Here is an 18,884-nt window from a genome sequence, read left to right on the forward strand (position 1 = left end):
AAAAAAAAAAAAAAAAAAAAAAAAAAAAAAAAAAAAAAAAAAAAAAAAAAAAAAAAAAAACTCATCCCTCTCTTTCCACCAATTTCTCACATCTCCCTCCCATGATGAGTCTGTCATAGATAAAAAGAAAAAAGAAAAAAAAAATGTAACTTATTTCCCAACTCTCTCCTTCCATCTCTCACCACTACTTCCCTAAAATAACAATGTCACTAATAGTTTCATCCTTAGTGTAAAAATAAACAGATATAAAAAAATAAAAAAAATAAAAAAGACTTAAGCAGATTTAAGGTATGAACAAAAACAAGCCCAAAAATAAAAATGTTTAGATTTATATTTTTACTATATGTCATATATGTCATTTGAAGAGGTCAAGAGTCTTCCTTTTATTTTATTGAAGAATATTAATTTAGTTACCATTAATTAATTTTGAATGAAATATTAAATTATAAGAATTTTGTATGAGTTTTAGGAAATGTTCTATCCATTTTGAGAGAGAAAGTAAGAATTGATTAAAAAAAAATGGCTAAAACTAACTGTGAAGGAGGAAATAAATGGAGATAAAAAGGGAGGATTGTGAATATAATTAAAAGGAAGAAAAAAGGGAAAACAAATGTTAAATGTATTAAACACAATAAAAGTAGAATATCTAAACTGTTGAAGGTATTAAATGGTTTGTATGAAAATAACTATAACAAAGATATATAAATATTTCCAGACTTAACTCATGCAAAGGCTCTAACGTTCGCATGAAGTATAACATAAGAACCAATGTAAATTAGAGAAACAATTTTGTAGGAGTTCAAACTTGAAACTGAATTCATGAGTTCACATAGGTTGACTTGGATTTCAATTGACAAAATCAAACTTTCATTAAGGATAAATTTGTGACATCAGCCTAAGCTAATCAGGTATGTAGTCTTACTATCTGCATAGTTATATTTGATGTTGACACGTATCATGTGGTTCTGCAATGTGTCATATATATTGATATGAGCGAATTGTTTATGGATCGACATGCTTATGATATGATATGTATATGTTATAATATGTGATTGTATGATAATACTTATATACGATGTATTCAATGATATGTTTAAGATAGGATATAAGAAACATGCACTAAACCTAATGTAATGATAGGAGTAAGGTATGTTCATGAAACGTTAAGGTTAGGTTAAGTATCAAAGTGTTATGGATATGAGAGATTGATAAAAATGATATGGTCACGATTGATTGATAAAAGAATATGGTTAGGTTATGGGTAGAAATGGATAGGATTATGATAGATTGATAGAACGATAGTGTTAGGATACGTTCTTGTAACAATATGACCAAAGTACGTCCATGTAACGATATGATTATGATAGATATAAGAATGTTAAGGTTATGATAAGTTAAGGAATGATATGACCACGAAGTGTTTACGATATGATATGACATGTGAATGACGGATGTGATATGATATGACATATGTTATGGTACGAGATATGTGATAATTGACATGTTTATGATATGATATATTGTGATGCAATCTGTTATGGTATGATATGTACATGATGAAAATTGTTCTGTCTAAAAGCATGGAATGTTATGGTATGATATATTTATGTAGTTTGAATGATATGATGTGATTAACATGCAAAACGACGAACTAACATGAAATACAACCCCGACGTATGAATAAAATATATGATAAACGATGTGTGAAATGATATGATATGTACTGAACGCTAGCAGGGTTATATTAAATGATAATAAAAATGGAAAAATGTTAAGACCTCATGTATTATTGTGTGCGCATGCATTGGTCCCCAATACCCCTTTCCCTTCATAATAATTCGGACGCGTACGTTATGAGGCAGAAAAATAATCATTATGGTTATCATAATGCTACGATGATCAAGCAAAAAAACGTTCATTATGTTTATGTAGCGCTAAAAAAAAAATGATCAAAGTCAGAGGGCCAAAAGGGGCATTTTGCTCCTCAACCCATTATAGGGGTCTTGAGGATTCTCCACAGATTACCTGCAAAAGAGAAAAGTGTGAGAAAGAAAGTTGAGAGAAAACTTGAGAGGGAAAAGTAAATCGTCAGTCCTCGTCGGAGAATCACCAACGAAATTCATCCTCTATCGAGACTTACACTCTAGAGCTTCTTCTTAGAGAGAAAAAAGACTCGTGTTGTTGAGGTTGCATCTTTCGTCAAGATCCGAGAGAAATCCTCAAGGTAAGATCTCGAACGTTACTCTTTAGATCTGAGATTTTCGTTTGGGAATAGAGTGTTAAGGTTTACTATCTTCATCTAGGGAAGATCCACCACTGATTTTGTGAGGAAATCGGACGAAATGTTGAGATCTGAGAATCTTTCCAATAACGGTAAGGATGTTATCGGACCTTTTTCCGACGCTCATAACTTGTCGTATAATTAAGTAAAAATCAAGGAAAAAATATTGGCACATAGGTTGTAGTATGATCTAAACTTTGTTGAAGAAGTCATTACGGTTTGGATTAAGAATCGAGTGATAGAAAAACGAGAAGAACGTCGAAAAACTAATCGGAAACCTCGTTTTTCTGCTAGGAGAAGAGAGAAGGCGACAGCGCGCCACGTGTCAACCGGCAAGAGGTCCGCATGCGCCAATAACCACCGGCCGCTTGGGGAGACGTGGCTCCAGCCTTCCAGCGACACACGTCCATGGCCATGCAACCCGACCCACATTCCTCAGCTGGCTCGATACCTGCACGACAAAACGAACTGCGGCGACCCGCGGTCCACCCGAACCACTGCACCCGAACCGAACCGACGACCCGTGGCTACAGAAAAACGTATGCATGTGACACTCGCGCGTGGAATCGGCAAGTTTGTCCTAGAGTATGGTTGGCACGTGGAAGTGCGTGTAAGCCCGTTTTCATCCCGTTCGACTCCTGTTTTTCCTATTTTCCTCCCAAATCCAATCCTAACTTTATTTTATATGAAATAGGATCTAATTGAGGAAAATTTAGTACTTATGCTAATTGTGTGAAAACTCTACGTAAGGGCATGCATCATCCAAGTAAGCCACCACACGGATCTTTAGAAAGAAATACTTGTAGGAGTCGCTTGGATATGCATGCATGCTAGTTTAATTACCTTATGTAGTAGTTTTCCATGTTTGATTGTAGGTAATTTGTTTGTTAAGATTATGGATGTTTTATGAGAAGTATTATGAGAATCGTCTGAGTGTTGCAATTATGTTTTAACTTCCGCTTTATATGTATATGTTTATTTCATGCTAAAAGGAGGATGGGAACTTGTGAACTCTGCGCTTCGGGAGTTGATGGGTGTTATCGCCCCGTTGAGCATGTATGTTTACTTTGCATGAAATATGTATGATGATGTTGGATGATAGTTGTGTGCACACTCAGTTAATTTTCATGACCCACATTTGATAAAGTCTAGGGATTTGTGGTTAGAGTGACAAGTCAATAAGTATAGACCTAACCTCTCCCCTAGGAGCCTAACAAACCACCACGGCATACAAACCACCTCTAGAGTACCCTTAGCTTACTTGTGTGTGATTGGTGTTATAGCTTCGTGGGGGACCAGTGGGTTCCTGATCAGGACTCGACTCTCGATAGCTGTTTAGCATGGGAAACGGGAGACCCACGTTGTAACTAACCATTTAGCTGGATGGGATAGGGGGAGGTAGCCCTCCCCAATAAAGGGGGATTACCATGGAACTAGGGAGTTGCAACTCACTTCCTAGGCAAGACACCAGGTAGTCACATAGCCATGCCGAGGTAGCTACTCGTAGGGCACCAATCAAACACAGGCTAGCATAAGGGAACTCTTAGGGTTTAAATGAAAGAACGAAGAACCAAAAAATCCCCAAGGGACAAGTCCCAAGGGGCATGCCCTAAGGAGCTAAGACTAGAACCAGATGTCTTAGAGCCAGAGAGAAGTCTGTGGAAATCTGTTAAGCTTAGACTACGCTTCAATTTTATTTTTTTAACGGGAAGTTACAGAAATCATCTTTAAAAAAACATAAGGAAATACTAAATAAAACATAATGCATCAAAAGTAAAACACCCTAGGATAACCTAAAGTCTTAGAAATGAAATACCACTATCCTATGCAAGATTTATGGTCTTTGCTTGCAATGTCGTCATCAGCGTACAAGGGTGCCTTGCCTTTACCTGAAAAATAGAAGTAGCACATGGTTTGAGTATTTTAAGAAATAATCACTAAGTTACCCCACTATTGGAGTCAGGGAATGCAAACACATGCAACTCATGATGAGGGACCTATCGTTAAAACCATCTTAGGGGTGGCCTCTACTCTAGATAAAATTGGATGTATAGTATTTTCCTACATACGATCCACACGTGCGAGCGTGAATCGCAAAGCGATTCGCACCCCTGGACCCATCATGTAATAACCCAAAAATTACGGAAACAAATGGGGGAAGAGAATCTGTCTCACATTGCTTAAGTTGAAAAGTGGGAAGTTGACCTCCACGGTAAAAGGGTTGCCCCTTGCTTCGTTTTATCATCCCACTTGAATGGTTCAAAGCCAGTTAGAGAATACTTTCTGATGGCTAAAGGCCAACATTTCAATTGATCCGGCTTGAGTCTGATACGCTCAGACTCTTCTAGTTTTAACTCTTCTGAAGTGTTTAAGGTTAGTTTTACCATCTTATAGGTAGTTTAAAATTTTGAAGTCAAGTTTAAATTATTTATCCATAATTAGTCTTAGCTAGTTTAAATTATTAGGAGTAAGTTCAAATTATTTTATGCAAAATTAGATGAGTTAAATTACATAGTAGAATTCTAATTTATGATTGTTGGACTCCTGAGGTATAATGAGCGTTAAGATAGCATCAAGGAGTCGTAGTAGTTTTGGCCTAAGCCAACCAAGTAAGTGGCCTTACTATAAGCTCGGTCGAAATACTTGCCTTATGTATGACGACATGTGCCAAGTGGCCCTTGCAAGTGTCATTTGTGCTTTATGTTATATTATGATGTGATATGATGTGATATGATGTTATATGATGATGTTGTATGAAGTGATGTGATGATGGGATATGATGATATGATATGATGATGTGAAGATGTATATGATGACATGATGATGATAACATGATGATGTAAGATGCATGATGATGATGATGTTATATTATGATGTGATATGATGTTATATAATGATGTTATATGATGATGGGATATGATGACATGATATGATATGATGATGTGATGATGTATATGATGACATGAAGATGATAACATGATGTTGTTATATTATGATGTGATATGATGTTAGTATAATGATGTTGTTATATTATGATGTGATATGACGTTATATAATGATGTTGTATGATGTTGTATGATGTTGTATGATGTTGTATGACAATGGGAAATGATGATGTGATGATATATGATCACATGATGATATAAGATGCATGATGATGAGATGACTTAATATGATGTTATTCCATATTAAGATGATGTGCATGTATTAAATGTCATGATATATTATGGCGACGAGTTTTCTAAGACACAACCCTAATTGATGTTAATGACGATGAACGTATAAATGCCAACACATGCATGTTACCTAGTGTAATGCATGAATATATAGGATTGTGTCATAAGGATGATTAAGATGAAAACTATAGGGACCTCATGCATTTTGTGTATTCATATGCATTGACTTACGTCCACATTTATGATGATGAGTACGGATATGTACACTATGATGATGGTCATCATCATCATGTCTCGCATGACACTCAGGGATTTGCTGACATCCGGCTACAGACAGCTAGTCCGACTATGATGGAGATTCACGCTCATATGTGTGGGTCGTGTGTAAGAAAGTATACACATTCAATTTTGTCCAGACTGAAGGTCACCCCTGTGATATGCATGTGTTTGCATTCTCTAACCCCAATAGCGGGATCACTTACTGAGTATTTCTTAAAATACTCAAGTCGTGCGCTACTTCTATTTCAGGTAAAGGTCCCTTGTATGGCTGACGACGGCATCACAAGTAAAGACCATGGCACATGCATAGGATGGTGGTATTTCATTTCTTAAACTTTAGGTTAGTCTAAGGTGTTTTACTTTTAATGTTTTATTTGTTTTATTTAGTATTTCCTTAGGTTGTTTTAAAGATGTTTTTGAACATGTAAGTCCATGACAGCATTTTATGTTGATGTTTTAAATGTTTATTTCTGCATAAGAGAGTATGTTGTGATGAAGGTAGCGGATTTAGGTTAGTAGAAATCTAGTGTCGTTATACATCATTATCGAGCTAGTTGTTCATAGTCGTACATCCAGAGATCAGTAGACCCTGAGTGTCATGTGAGAGATGATGATGATCATCATCATAGTGTACGTGTTCATACTCTTCATCATAAATGAGGAAGTAACTCGATGTTTATGTACACACAAAATACATGAGGTCCCTGTAATTTTCATCTTTAAATCATTTTTATAACACAACTCTATATACCATTCACATATTACTCTACGTAACTGTAACGACCCTAAATTTCAACTTATCTAGAGTCCCTACCGTTATCATCATCTATACTTGTATGCAGAATTAAAAATTTAAAACTTCATCATAAAACATAACATTCATCTTAAACACACCATAGACTTACATGTTTTGAAAACACCTTTAAAATACACAACGAATCAGTCTTAACTACTATGGATGTGTAGTACTTCCCTACACACGAATCACACGTGCGAGTGTGAATCCCAAGGGGGCTCACACACCTCCTAGACCATCTCAAGTCAAGCTACTCTGTAGCGACGTTCGCAGGCCAGGCCAGCGGAACCCCTAGTGTCATGCTCCCCATGAACACCCTTATCACAATACTGTGCCCATCCGCACTCATCATCATAAATGGGAAAGTATCTCAATGTATATGAATACATAAAATGCAGGAGGTCCCTATAATTTTCATCTTTAAGACACAACACTATACACCGTTCACACATTACTCTATGTAACATGCACGCATTGACCTTCATACATTCATCATCATTTGTTTAACTAGGATTATGTCTTTAAAATCTTGTCGTCATAAAGCATCGTGTCATTTAATACATGCACAACATCTTAATATAAAACATCATCATATTAAGTCATTTCATCATCATACGTCTCGCATCATCTTATTATTATGCATCATCGTCATCATGTCAACATTATGTACATCATAACATCATCATATAACATCTTCACATCATTAACTAACGCCATCAAGTCATCACATAACATCATCACATCATCGTCTAACGTCATCACATCATCACATAACATTATCATATCATCATCTAACATCATGATATCATCATCTAACATCATCACGTCATCACATACATTATCACATTATCACATAACATCATCACATCATCATATAACATCATCGCATCATTATCTAACGTCATCAAGTTATCATATTACATCATCACATCATCATACAACATCAACACATCATCATCTAACGTTATCACATCATTATATAACTTCATCACATTATCATATAACATAAAGCATAAATGACACATGCAAGGGTCATTGGGCATGCATAAGACAAGTCTTCCAACCGAGCCAATAGTAAGGCTACTTACATAATTAGCTTAAGCTAGTGTCACCAATTTATCCTTAAGAAAGTTCGATTTTGTCCTTTGTATCGAAGTCAACCTATGTGAACCGATGACATCAATTTCAAGTTCAATTCTATTCCTTTTATGATAATACATATGTTAGACTTCATGCGAGCATTAAAAACTTTGCATGAGTATTTCAATATTATATATATATATATATATATGAAAGATCTCATTTGCATGAGTTATTTTAAGTTGGAGTATTATCTACTTTCTCGTCGTCCGTCTCTTTTTCCTTTGCACCAACTTTGATACAATCCAGTAAAAGGTTGGTTGAGGAGAGATAAATGGGGAAGTGAGAGATGGATATTGGTCTTTTACCATTTTTTTTCCTCCTACAGTAACATGCATGCATTGACTTTGGTAGATTCATCATTCATTATTAATATTATTTAAAGTTGTATCTTAGAAAATAATCACCGTCATAATGCATTCTAGCATCTAATATATACCCATCATCTTAATATGGAATAACGTAATATTAAGTCATCTTATATTCATATTCGTCAAAAACCAGATTGAGTCGGTTTCGACCCATCAGATTCCGATCTGGGTCGGTTTCGACCCATAACCCACATTCAATCAGTTAATTCGGTGCATCAAACAGTCCGCCAACCCAGCAACCTTCAGCCTCAGCCCAAGCCCAATAGCAGAGTACCGACAGCCGAACACCGAAGCCTACATCTAAGCCCCAACTCCATTGTTACAGCCCACACCTGCAACGGTTGCGCCCTGCGGACCCTAGTGATCCCCAACCCGAACCCACGCCTTGACCCAGAAATAAACTGTGACATGTTCCTAGGCTCCAACGGCTTGAATCATCTCGGCTCGGTTCCAACTTTGGCTTAGCGACTCAAAAACCTGTTATTCAGCTAGGTTTGTAAAAAATTACACCGACCCTCGAGTAATCGAGGTCATTATAATGCCTTATTTAACAAATTTAAGTTGAATTTATATTAGACTGTGAAATACTAATGAAAAGCGATGAATGACCTAATAGGAAAGGATCCTCGACGACATTTGGAGCAGGTTCGAGGAACGAAAGTTTAGCAATTGCGAATTTAGGAAAACATTAGCAAAGGCCAAACAAGTAAATGGTCTTACTATAGGACATGCTAGACAATTGTTTGATGTATGACAACATGTGCCTAATGACACCGGCACGTGTTATTGAACTCTTTGTCCATACAGCATCGGAAGTATTGGGAACCATTTTTTGCTATAACTCGAACCTGAATACAAGATCAATACTTATGGGAATCTCTGAAAAAAAAATCCAAAAATGATTGAAAAATAGAGTTTCATTAAAATTTCATAAAATCCTGGAAGAATGACAAGTTGCTCAACAATAAGATCCTATACACCGTTACGTATAGAATTTTTACCAAATAATATATTTGAATATTTAATATATTAGGATATAATATTTTATTCAAATCATATTTAAATTGCTATAAGATATTCTAATATATAATTACTATTCATTTAAAATTATTTTAAATATGTATTTTTATTTAATGTAGGTATACATTAATTGTTTTAATATTTAATTTTCAAAAACAATAAATATTTTTTTCTTTTAATATATATAATTATTAAATATTAATTTCAACCCTTCAAATTAATATATATATATTTCTCTTCATTTATATTTAAATATTAATTTCAGTCATTCAAATTAAATATATTTTCTCTATTTATTTAATATATTTAATATTAATTTGAAACTTTCAAATTTTTATTTTAATTAAATTTGAGCAGCAAGAGGACCTCATAGATAAATTATAAGCTTCAACGATACACGAAGTTAATTAATTAATTTTTATTATTAATTAGGTCACTCTATTATAGACCTAGAGTTGCAATCTTATGCACCATAGGAGAAGTTATGTTCATTGATATAATCATTGCAAAAAAGTCAATCATTCACGAGTTGTTCATAATTATAGCGGGGTCAAAAGTCTATTTTACCCCAATAATTACATTTTTCACCTTAAGTACCATTGATTCTCTAATGAACAATTTATTCATTATACAATCATAAATCAAGTCCCTCTCAGGCCAACAAGAGGGTGGAGCCCATTATTCAAGTCTCGAAATCAACATTTAATAGAACAACTCATCTAATTTTCTTATGTGAAAGGGAGTAAATTTCATCCCATATATTATGTTATCAATTCCATATATGGCAGACATATTGAATAGGCTACATAGTCATTCTCACCCATGCAAATCAAAGGACAAACCCTCACACGTAAGAGTTCATAACTCACTTAGGATTAAAATCGAGTCGATATAATTATCATATGAAATATTAATCTTCTCAATTGACGAATTTATAAAGAAAGATTAAATATTTATTAGTTCGGTCTTATACAAACTCATTGGATATGATACATCCACCCACATGTTTCTAAATGAATGATTTGGATCAAATCATTTTTAACCGTTACAAAAGTGGGTCGTATCAATAGTGTTACTAGGATAAGGCACCCAACCTCATCCATATAATATAAATCTTTTAGGTTATTACTTGAACATAATCATCTTATACGTCAGCCACATATTGTTCAACATTACATTAATAATCATCGATTTTTCCTACAATGGATAACATTACATTGTAGATAAAAAATTAAAATTATTATTATAAATTAAATAATTAATTACAAGACTTTAGGGTATAAATCTCAACATGATGGCATCATGAGCTCATCTGTTGTACACCAAGTTCTCGAAGTGACAAGTTTGGTTGTTGGTAGTGGTCTTCTCCAGTCACGTGACATCAAGTTCGAGGATCAATGGTGCAATAGAAGCGTGGTTGTAAGCGATAGATGGGCGTACAATATTTGAGCTACCTATATGGTATCTAGTACAATATGTCACGTACATAATGAGAGGCATGACACACTTGAGTAGAAGAGCAGCTTGAAAATACTTGACATTAAAGGACTAGTGACGTAGTCCCAACTCAAAGGTGACACCTAATGAAGTATTACTTAGTAGTAGCCAGGCTGAAGAATTAGTTAGTCTTCCTATAATCAGTGTAAGACAGTCAATGAGTACATTTGATGTCCAACTGACTTAAAACATTTATGCCAGAGCTAGTTAGGATAGAGATGATGAAGATTGACCACTTCATTGCAAGTCTCAAGGACGAGATCTAGGACTTGAGATAGCCTAGACTTACTCAGTTTATGTAGAAGCACTGTGTGATGCTAGGAAGATAGGACAAATGCACTTGAATTAGAGCCTATAGAACCTATCTTATTGTAGTTATGTTCGAGTAGTGAAGCATCACAGAGAGAGTGAGGTAGCTCTATAGCTCTAAGCGCACCTCAAGAGTTGGAAACATTTTCATGGACAGAGAATTCAAGGAAGAGATATCAAGAGGGCGGTAAGGTGTGGCATGGTTGCATCAACCACATGTGAATGTGTAGTGGATGGATGTCCGACCTTTTAGAATCAAGCATAAGCAACTTTCAAAGACAAAAAATTTTAAGGAGGGAAATTTTTGTAGTATCCGAACCCGACGAAAAATTTAAAACTTGATTTTCCTTAAAGCTAAACTTATGAGATTTTATTTAGGGTCTAAGAGACCGAATTTCAAGATAAGATAGAAGAGAAATTTACTTTAAAAAAATCCCGAGAATTTAACTAAAAATATAAAAGAAAATAGTGAAAATTGAAATTTGCTCCAAACGACCCTTTGAAGTTTGAATTTCGACAAGAATTACTCAATGTCTTAGGAGAACCATTCTAGGGTTTTGAATTACTCAATTTCGTCAATCGACGAAGAAAAATTTGAGAAAATTTTGAGGAATTTTTGAAAAAGTAGGATGGAGAAATCATTTTGATTCAAGTTTTTTAGGAGAAACAGGGAGGATACGAATATTTGGCAACGCCCGCATCAGTGGATAGGATGAAGATTTGCTTTTTTCTATCACCTTCGGTACCGACAGGCTCACGAGCGCCGTTTATATATAAATAGAGAGCAATATGAAGGGGACACATTTCACAACTACAAAATTCAATAGAAAATTCTTGAGGATGATTTCACCAGGGTTTGAAGCCAGGCGCGTGAACAGGTAAAGACATACACGTGTCCACGTAGAAATAATCGATAAAAACTGAAAGAGGTGTATACGGCCGGAATCGATAGTAGGAACGCACTCATAGCAAGGACATGTGGCGGCCTAATATAAACCAAAAGAAAATCAAAATCAAGCGGGACTCAAAGGCGGCTCGCATGTTTGTAGTAGATGACACGTGTCGGCCTAATAAAAATCTGGAAAAAATCTATGTCCAACGGGGATCGAACCTTGACCTGGCTGGCGATTATGCATGACAACCGTACGTGGGAAGCACATGAAGCGGTGTAAGCTCTCCTTTTGGCGTGTTTCAACTCTTGATTTCAATACTAATATATCGAAAAGCTAGTTCAGAAAGGTACGCGTCATCCTAATAAGTAACTATATGGATTTTAGGCATGTAATACTTATAGAAATCAGTAGGATGTGCTAGCATACGAGCATTTCTTACCTTAAGGTGATTAGAAATGTATGTTAAGGACTTTGGAATGGCATTTTTTCGATGAGTACGTATTATACGCATGGTATGGAAAAATTATTATTATGCCCCTAGGTTGAGATTTCTATTATGCCCCTAAACCCTAAACCCTAAACATGTTGTGTTATGTATTATGCTAAGCTAGAAAGATAATATGCATAACTAAATACACTTGGGCAATATGAATGAGTACGTTATTCATGATGTAGGAAATTGCCAAAATGCCCCTATGATGAGATTTGTGATAAATGTTGTTTTATATACTTTCCATTGTGTTAAAAAGGAGGATGAGGTATTGTGATTCGTGCTCCCGACGATTGATGAATGTTACCTCCTTATTGAGCTGGTTTTCTTGTATGTGTGCATGATACAGTATGAATTAGCTCCAGGTGTTTGACTATGTGTTCTGGTCAGATGATGGCTTAGGTCAAGACATCTCCAATAAAGTGAGCACCTTAGGATCGTGAACGACGGTTTTAATTTTTGTCTCTTGTTCAATACTCTATTTTAATTAGTAATAAATTCAAATTGACTCAATACTTCTTCTATAAAGATAAAGAGTTAATTTCTTTCGGTAGACATGTTTTAGGCCTCATTTAACATAAAATCATAGTTGTATGTGTATGCATTTTTTGACCCAACAATAGTCTAAGTATATGTTTTGATCTCAACAGTTGCTATGCTCGTAACCTAGGCATGTGCTCGTAACCTAAATCGATAAAAGAAAAAATGATGGCTTATTTTTAAAGATAACGACAAGTAAATACCAGCCGAAAAGTTAATAGAATTATGGGGGCAATTAGGACAAATTTTAAAACGAATAAAAACAAAATGAAATATAAAAAACAAAAACGTAAGATTTGAGAAAATGAAAATGGCATCGTTGTAGACAAATGGATCTTATAACAATCCTAATTTTCCACCTACTCAGAGTCACTACTAACGTCTCATGCTCTTCTCTAATGCGGAAATATAACATTTAAAAGAAAACATCATCTATAGTAAAAATGTCGAAAATATTTAAAACATCATCTTCTCTAGAAAAGATAGTCATGGTCTTACGTGTTTGAAATACAAAATTATGAAATTTAGAGAAAATAAAAACAAATACAAAATAATTTAAAACGATGAAATGCAAAACAACCTATTATAACCTAAGACTATGAATTTAAATGACTCTACCCTATGCACGTGGCACAGTCTCTGTTCTCGATGCCGCCGTCATCCGTATAAGTGCGTCTTGCCTTTACCTGAAAAATGATATGGCACATGATCTGAGTATTTTGAAAAATACTCAATAAGTGTCCCGACTATAGAACGCCATGCAAATGCAAATACAACCCACACGTGTGAGTGTGAATCTCCAGGGCGCTCGCACACCCCCTGAACCCTCTGATCAAGCTAATTTGTAGCCACGTTCGGAGGTCACTGGAATCCCATAGTGTCATACGCCTCATGAACACCCTCATCATCATATTGTGCGCATTCGCATTCATCATCATATTGTGTGTGTCCGCACTCATCATCTTTAGGGGAAGTTGTCCTATGCTTATGAACATACAACATGCATGAGATCCTTCTAAATCCCATCATAACGTCTCTTCTGATACAACCCTCTAGTCTCATATCTTTGTTACTCTAGGTAACACATGCTCGTGGATATTTATATTAATATCATTTTCATGCACTTAGGGTTGTGTTCTAGGTCGATCTAACGACATGATGCAGTATGGCAATCATCATCACATAGCATGCTCAATATGAAAAACATCATCATATTAAGGAAAATGTCATGCAACATCGTACTCATAGATAAGCCATCAAGGGCATCAAATATAATATGTATGTCGTGCATCGAAACATAAATCACGTACATATAACATGCATCACAACTCAAGCATCATACTCATACATCGTCATAGACATCATACATCATCATACTCACACATCGTCAGAAACATCACACATCATCATACTCATACATCATCATACTCGTAAATAAAATTGTAATGCAAATAATTCTTGCATATCCTATAGTAAGGCCATTTATTTTGTTGGCCTTGGCCAAATTACTCCCTAATTAGCTAAACGTAAGCTCCTGTTCCTTGAGAGATGCTTCAAATGTTGTCAGGGTTCACTTCCTATCGCACCGTTTGTCACCTTCCTTCAGTATTTTTCATTTTAATTTTAATCAAAATAACAATATGAAATATGACTCTATAACGGCCTCAATTACCTTAACCAGGGCCAAAAATAGGTCTGGGAGAGTTGTTCCAACAGTGGAAACCAGGTCAGAAATTGAAAGCCTACCCGAATTGCCGTCGGAGCCACCTCTACACTGCCAAGCCAAGCCGAGCCGAAGGGATGCTCGCACCGTTTGGTGACACGTGGAAAAAGCCGGACGAGCCACGTTGCGCGACGCTTCAGGTCGAGGTGCGGGTCCAAGGTCGGCTCGAGTTGGCTCGCGGGTTGTTGGCTGCAAGTGGTTCGCTGGGCTTCGGATCGCGGGCTGGGCTGTAGGCTGGATTGGCTGGGTCGAGGGGACATGGGCCTCAGATCTGCAGGCTGGGTTTGTTCTCGAGTTTTCGAATTGTAAAGCGGGTCGCGGGCTTTGGTTGTAGGCTGGGCTATTGGGCCGAGGTGATTAGGCCACTGCAAGTTGGTTTGATCCGTGATGGGCCTCGGGTCATAGATGGGTCCGACCCAAATCCGGGTTAGATGGACTCGTCTTCTTCACCTAATTTTCTCTCTCCTTTTCCGACGGTGGCAACGGCGATTCACGACATATACTTGCTCTGTGTGGTTGTGTATTAAGCGGTGGTCACTTTTGCGGTGTTGGTTGGTCGGTTTAGTAGTCGGAGTTGAGGTTTCATTTGTGGGTCTCTCGTCGATTTCTCATCGGAAAACTCAAGGTTTTTTCTCTCTCTCTCTCGATTTTTCTGCTCTTTTCTTCCTCTGCGCACGTGTTCGAGGCGATGCTGAAGTCTGGAGGAAGGAGGGGGCGCGTCTGGGGGCAGTCTACCAAGGTCATGTGTAACCGCTCAGATCCACGGCTCTCTTTCGGTTTTTACTTTTGAGCTTCCACTAACTCTAAAATTGTCTTCTTATAGGTAATGATTTGAGAATATGCCATTGGTTAAGATTCATGACTCTTGACAATGATATGATATTATCCAATACAGAGAGTGAAACTAACTATCAGTTCATGCTCTTGGCCAGCAAAGCTACGACACCGCATCCAAGGAAGGCAACAGGCGCGCAAATTACCCAATCCTGACACGGGGAGGTAGTGACAATAAATAACAATACCGGGCTCTTCGAGTCTGGTAATTGGAATGAGTACAATTTAAATCCCTTAACGAGGATAAATTGGAGGGCAAGTCTGATGGCAACAGTCGCAATAATTCCAACTCCAATAGCGTATATTTAAGTTCTTGCAGTTAAAAAGCTCGTAGTTGGACCTTGGGTTGGGTCGATCGGTTCGTCTATAGTGAGCACCGATTGGCTCGTCCCTTCTGTCGGTGATGAGCTCCTGGCCTTAACTGGCCGGGTCATGCCTTCGGTGCTGTTACTTTGAAGAAATTAGAGTGCTCACAAAGCAAGCCTACACTCTGATACCAACTATCACGGTCCTACATTTTTTACCATGCGGCATCGTGATCTTGACACGCTCACGACTAGCCTTAAAAGGAATTAAGCCCCATATATATTTTTAGCCCCAGCTTTGTGGCTTCGTCGGATCTTAGGCAAGGTTTGTTTCTACACAAGTGATGTTTTATTGACGAAGACAAACCTCGCCAGCCCAAAAGGAAAAGTCCAAAGAGAACAATATCTGCTAGCGGTGGATCTGGGTCGTTACAAGTGGTAACGACTTTCCGTCAAGGATTCGAGTTGGTGACCGATTGAGGAGATAGACGGCCGTCATTACTGCCTCTCCCCAGAATCTCCCAGGCATCCCGGCCGTCACCAACAATGACCTCGCTGTTCCGACGATGGTCTGATTTTGGCGCTCCACCACTCCGTTCTGTTGGAGGGAGTAAGGCGTCGTTAGGTGTCGTTGTATGTCGATCTCGTCACAGTACTTACCGAAACTTGCCGAGGTGAACTCTCTGCCTCGATCTGTGCGCAGCACTCGCATCTTCTTCTTACATTCGGCCTCCGCTCGCGCTTTAATGCACTTAACCGCCTCTGCCGCCTCACTTTTCGCTTGCAGCAGGGTCAGCCACATGAAGTGGCTTTTGTCATCGACTAACAGGAGGAAGAGACTCTTACCGCCTAGAGTCGCCTGCTTGACGGGCCCGCAGATATCGCTGTGTACAAGCTCCAACGGCTCATCGGCTCGGTAGAATGTTCGAGACGGAAAGGGTGTGCGCCTCTGTTTGCCAATGAGGCACCCGTCGCACAGCTTGTTCACGCCTTTGATTGCTGGCAAATCGTGCAACAACTCCTCCTTTTGTAGCTTTTCCAGGCTCACAAGGTTAGCCTTGAGCCTCAGGATGAAGTAGACGTCGGTCAGCTTGCAATGCTCGTCTCCCTTGCTGGCGAACAGGATGGTGCCGCGTCCTTCGATCTTGACAACGGAGCCGTCGCCGAATTTCACTGTCCCGCGGATCCCCGAGTCGAGCTCGGAGAACGCAGATCTAGCCCCGGTCATATGATTTTTTGCCCCTGTGTCTAGGATCCTCCTCCAGTTGAATTGGCTCCTTAGCTGGTGCCACATTTGCTACGCCCAGCTGGAGCTCTTTCTCGAGTTCAACATCGTCGTCGATTACCTCCATCTCCGTGGATTTGGAATCGACAATGGGGACACATGCACTTACCATGAAGAGAGCTGGCTCGTCCTCCTCGGATTGAGCCACATGGGCCTTTTAGGCGTGCAAGACATTCCCCTTCTCAGTGAGATGCTGCCACCAAGTGTGGTGATGCTGTTGACGAGCCCCGTAATCCGCATTGAAAAATCATCGACGAATTTGTCGTCCTTAAAGTAGATCTCCGAGAGCTCCTTCCGCAGTTGGTCGATGTTGGATCCCCACACTCAATTTCTTCTTTAACTGTAAAGAAAGGATAACGAAAAAGCTAGTTCGTAAATATGGCAGCAGCAGCAATCCTCAAGTACTCAATCGTTTATCCTTCCTCTGGGCATGCAACAATGTCATAACAAAAGCTAGTTCGTAAATATGGCAGCAGCAGCAATCCTCAAGTACTCAATCGTTTATCCTTCCTCTGGGCATGCAACAATGTCATAACCCTTGCGCCTATAAGTTGTCGTTATAGACATGGAGGAGTGAGTGAGACTGTGTTTTTACACTTCGCATTTTCTTCTACTCAAACCTAAGACCTGTGTGTTGTTTGGTTGACGCTCTAACCACTTGAGCTATTCAACTTGTTTATTGATAGATTGGCTCCTCCGCAATGATATACATCGATGGCTTCAACCTGGCTCTAATCCCACTTGTTGTTTTTCGATAATCAACGAGAGAAATTCGGTGTTGTTAGAAGAAAAATAAAATTCTTAAAATAGAAGAGAGAGAAGGACTGAAATTTTGACTGCTCTGCAAAATCAGGTTATTCCATATTCTCAACAGATTTCCTATTTAAATATAAACTATCCTATAAATGCGTGGGGCAACTAAATTTGTATCCCTCCCTACAAAATTGACCTCTAAAACTTTGGTAATCAGGTTATTCGATATTCTCAACAGATTTCCTATTTAAATATAAACTATCCTATAAATGCCTGGGCCAACTAAATTTGTACCCCTCCCTACAAAATTGACGTCTAAACTTTGGTGATCCATTCGACGTGTTTTGTCAAATAGTGAAACAGAGGTATTCTCAAATCGTGTGAATCTAACTGAAAAAAAACTAAATAAGAAACAACTGAAAAAATCGAGGTTTTATCTAACATGACTCTTACAATGATATGATATTATCCAATACAGAGAGTGAAACTAACTATCAGTTCATGCTCTTGGCCAACAAAGCTACGACACCGCATCCAAGGAAGGCAACAGGCGCGCAAATTACCCAATCCTGACACGGGGAGGTAGTAACAATAAATAACAATACCGGGCTCTTCAAGTCTGGTAATTGGAATGAGTACAATTTAAATCCCTTAACGAGGATAAATTGGAGGGCAAGTCTGATGGCAGCAGTCGCAGTAATTCCAACTCCAATAGCGTATATTTAAGTTGTTGTAGTTAAAAAGCTCGTAGTTGGACCTTGGGTTGGGTCGATCGGTTCGTCTAAGGTGAGAACCGATTGGCTCGTCCCTTCTGTCGGTGATGCGCTCCTGACCTTAACTGGCCGGGTCATGCCTTCGGTGCTGCTACTTTGAAGAAATTAGAGTGCTCACAAAGCAAGCCTACACTCTGATACCAACTATCACGGTCCTACATTTTTTACCATGCGGCATCGTGATCTTGACACGCTCACGACTAGCCTTAAGAGAAATTAAGCCCCATATATATTTTTAGCCCCGACTTTGTGGCTTCGTCGGACCTTAGGCAAGGTTTGTTTCTACACAAGTGATGTTTGATTGACGAAGACAAACCTCGCCAGCACAAAAGGAAAAGTCCAAAGAGAACAATATCTGCTAGCGGTGGATCTGGGCCGTTACAAATGGTATCAGAGCCAGACATCGGACGATGTGCCAA

At 38.1% G+C, this 18,884-nt stretch overlaps 2 long non-coding RNA genes across 2 annotated transcripts; one reads left to right on the plus strand and one right to left on the minus strand.

Moving 5' to 3' along the window:
- Positions 1-1,957: 1,957 nt before the first annotated feature.
- LOC111476531 lies at positions 1,958-2,645 on the plus strand. Its single transcript, XR_002717101.1, has 3 exons — positions 1,958-2,224; positions 2,304-2,373; positions 2,576-2,645. It is a non-coding gene; the product is annotated as an uncharacterized LOC111476531 (long non-coding RNA).
- On the minus strand, positions 2,550-15,564 carry LOC111476530. Its single transcript, XR_002717100.1, has 3 exons — positions 15,460-15,564; positions 15,280-15,283; positions 2,550-2,559 (listed from the first exon to the last, which is right to left on the minus strand). It is a non-coding gene; the product is annotated as an uncharacterized LOC111476530 (long non-coding RNA).
- Positions 15,565-18,884: the final 3,320 nt, after the last annotated feature.

This window comes from Cucurbita maxima, unplaced genomic scaffold, assembly GCF_002738345.1.
Source record: "Cucurbita maxima cultivar Rimu unplaced genomic scaffold, Cmax_1.0 Cma_Scf00003, whole genome shotgun sequence".
Classification (NCBI taxonomy): domain Eukaryota; kingdom Viridiplantae; phylum Streptophyta; class Magnoliopsida; order Cucurbitales; family Cucurbitaceae; genus Cucurbita; species Cucurbita maxima.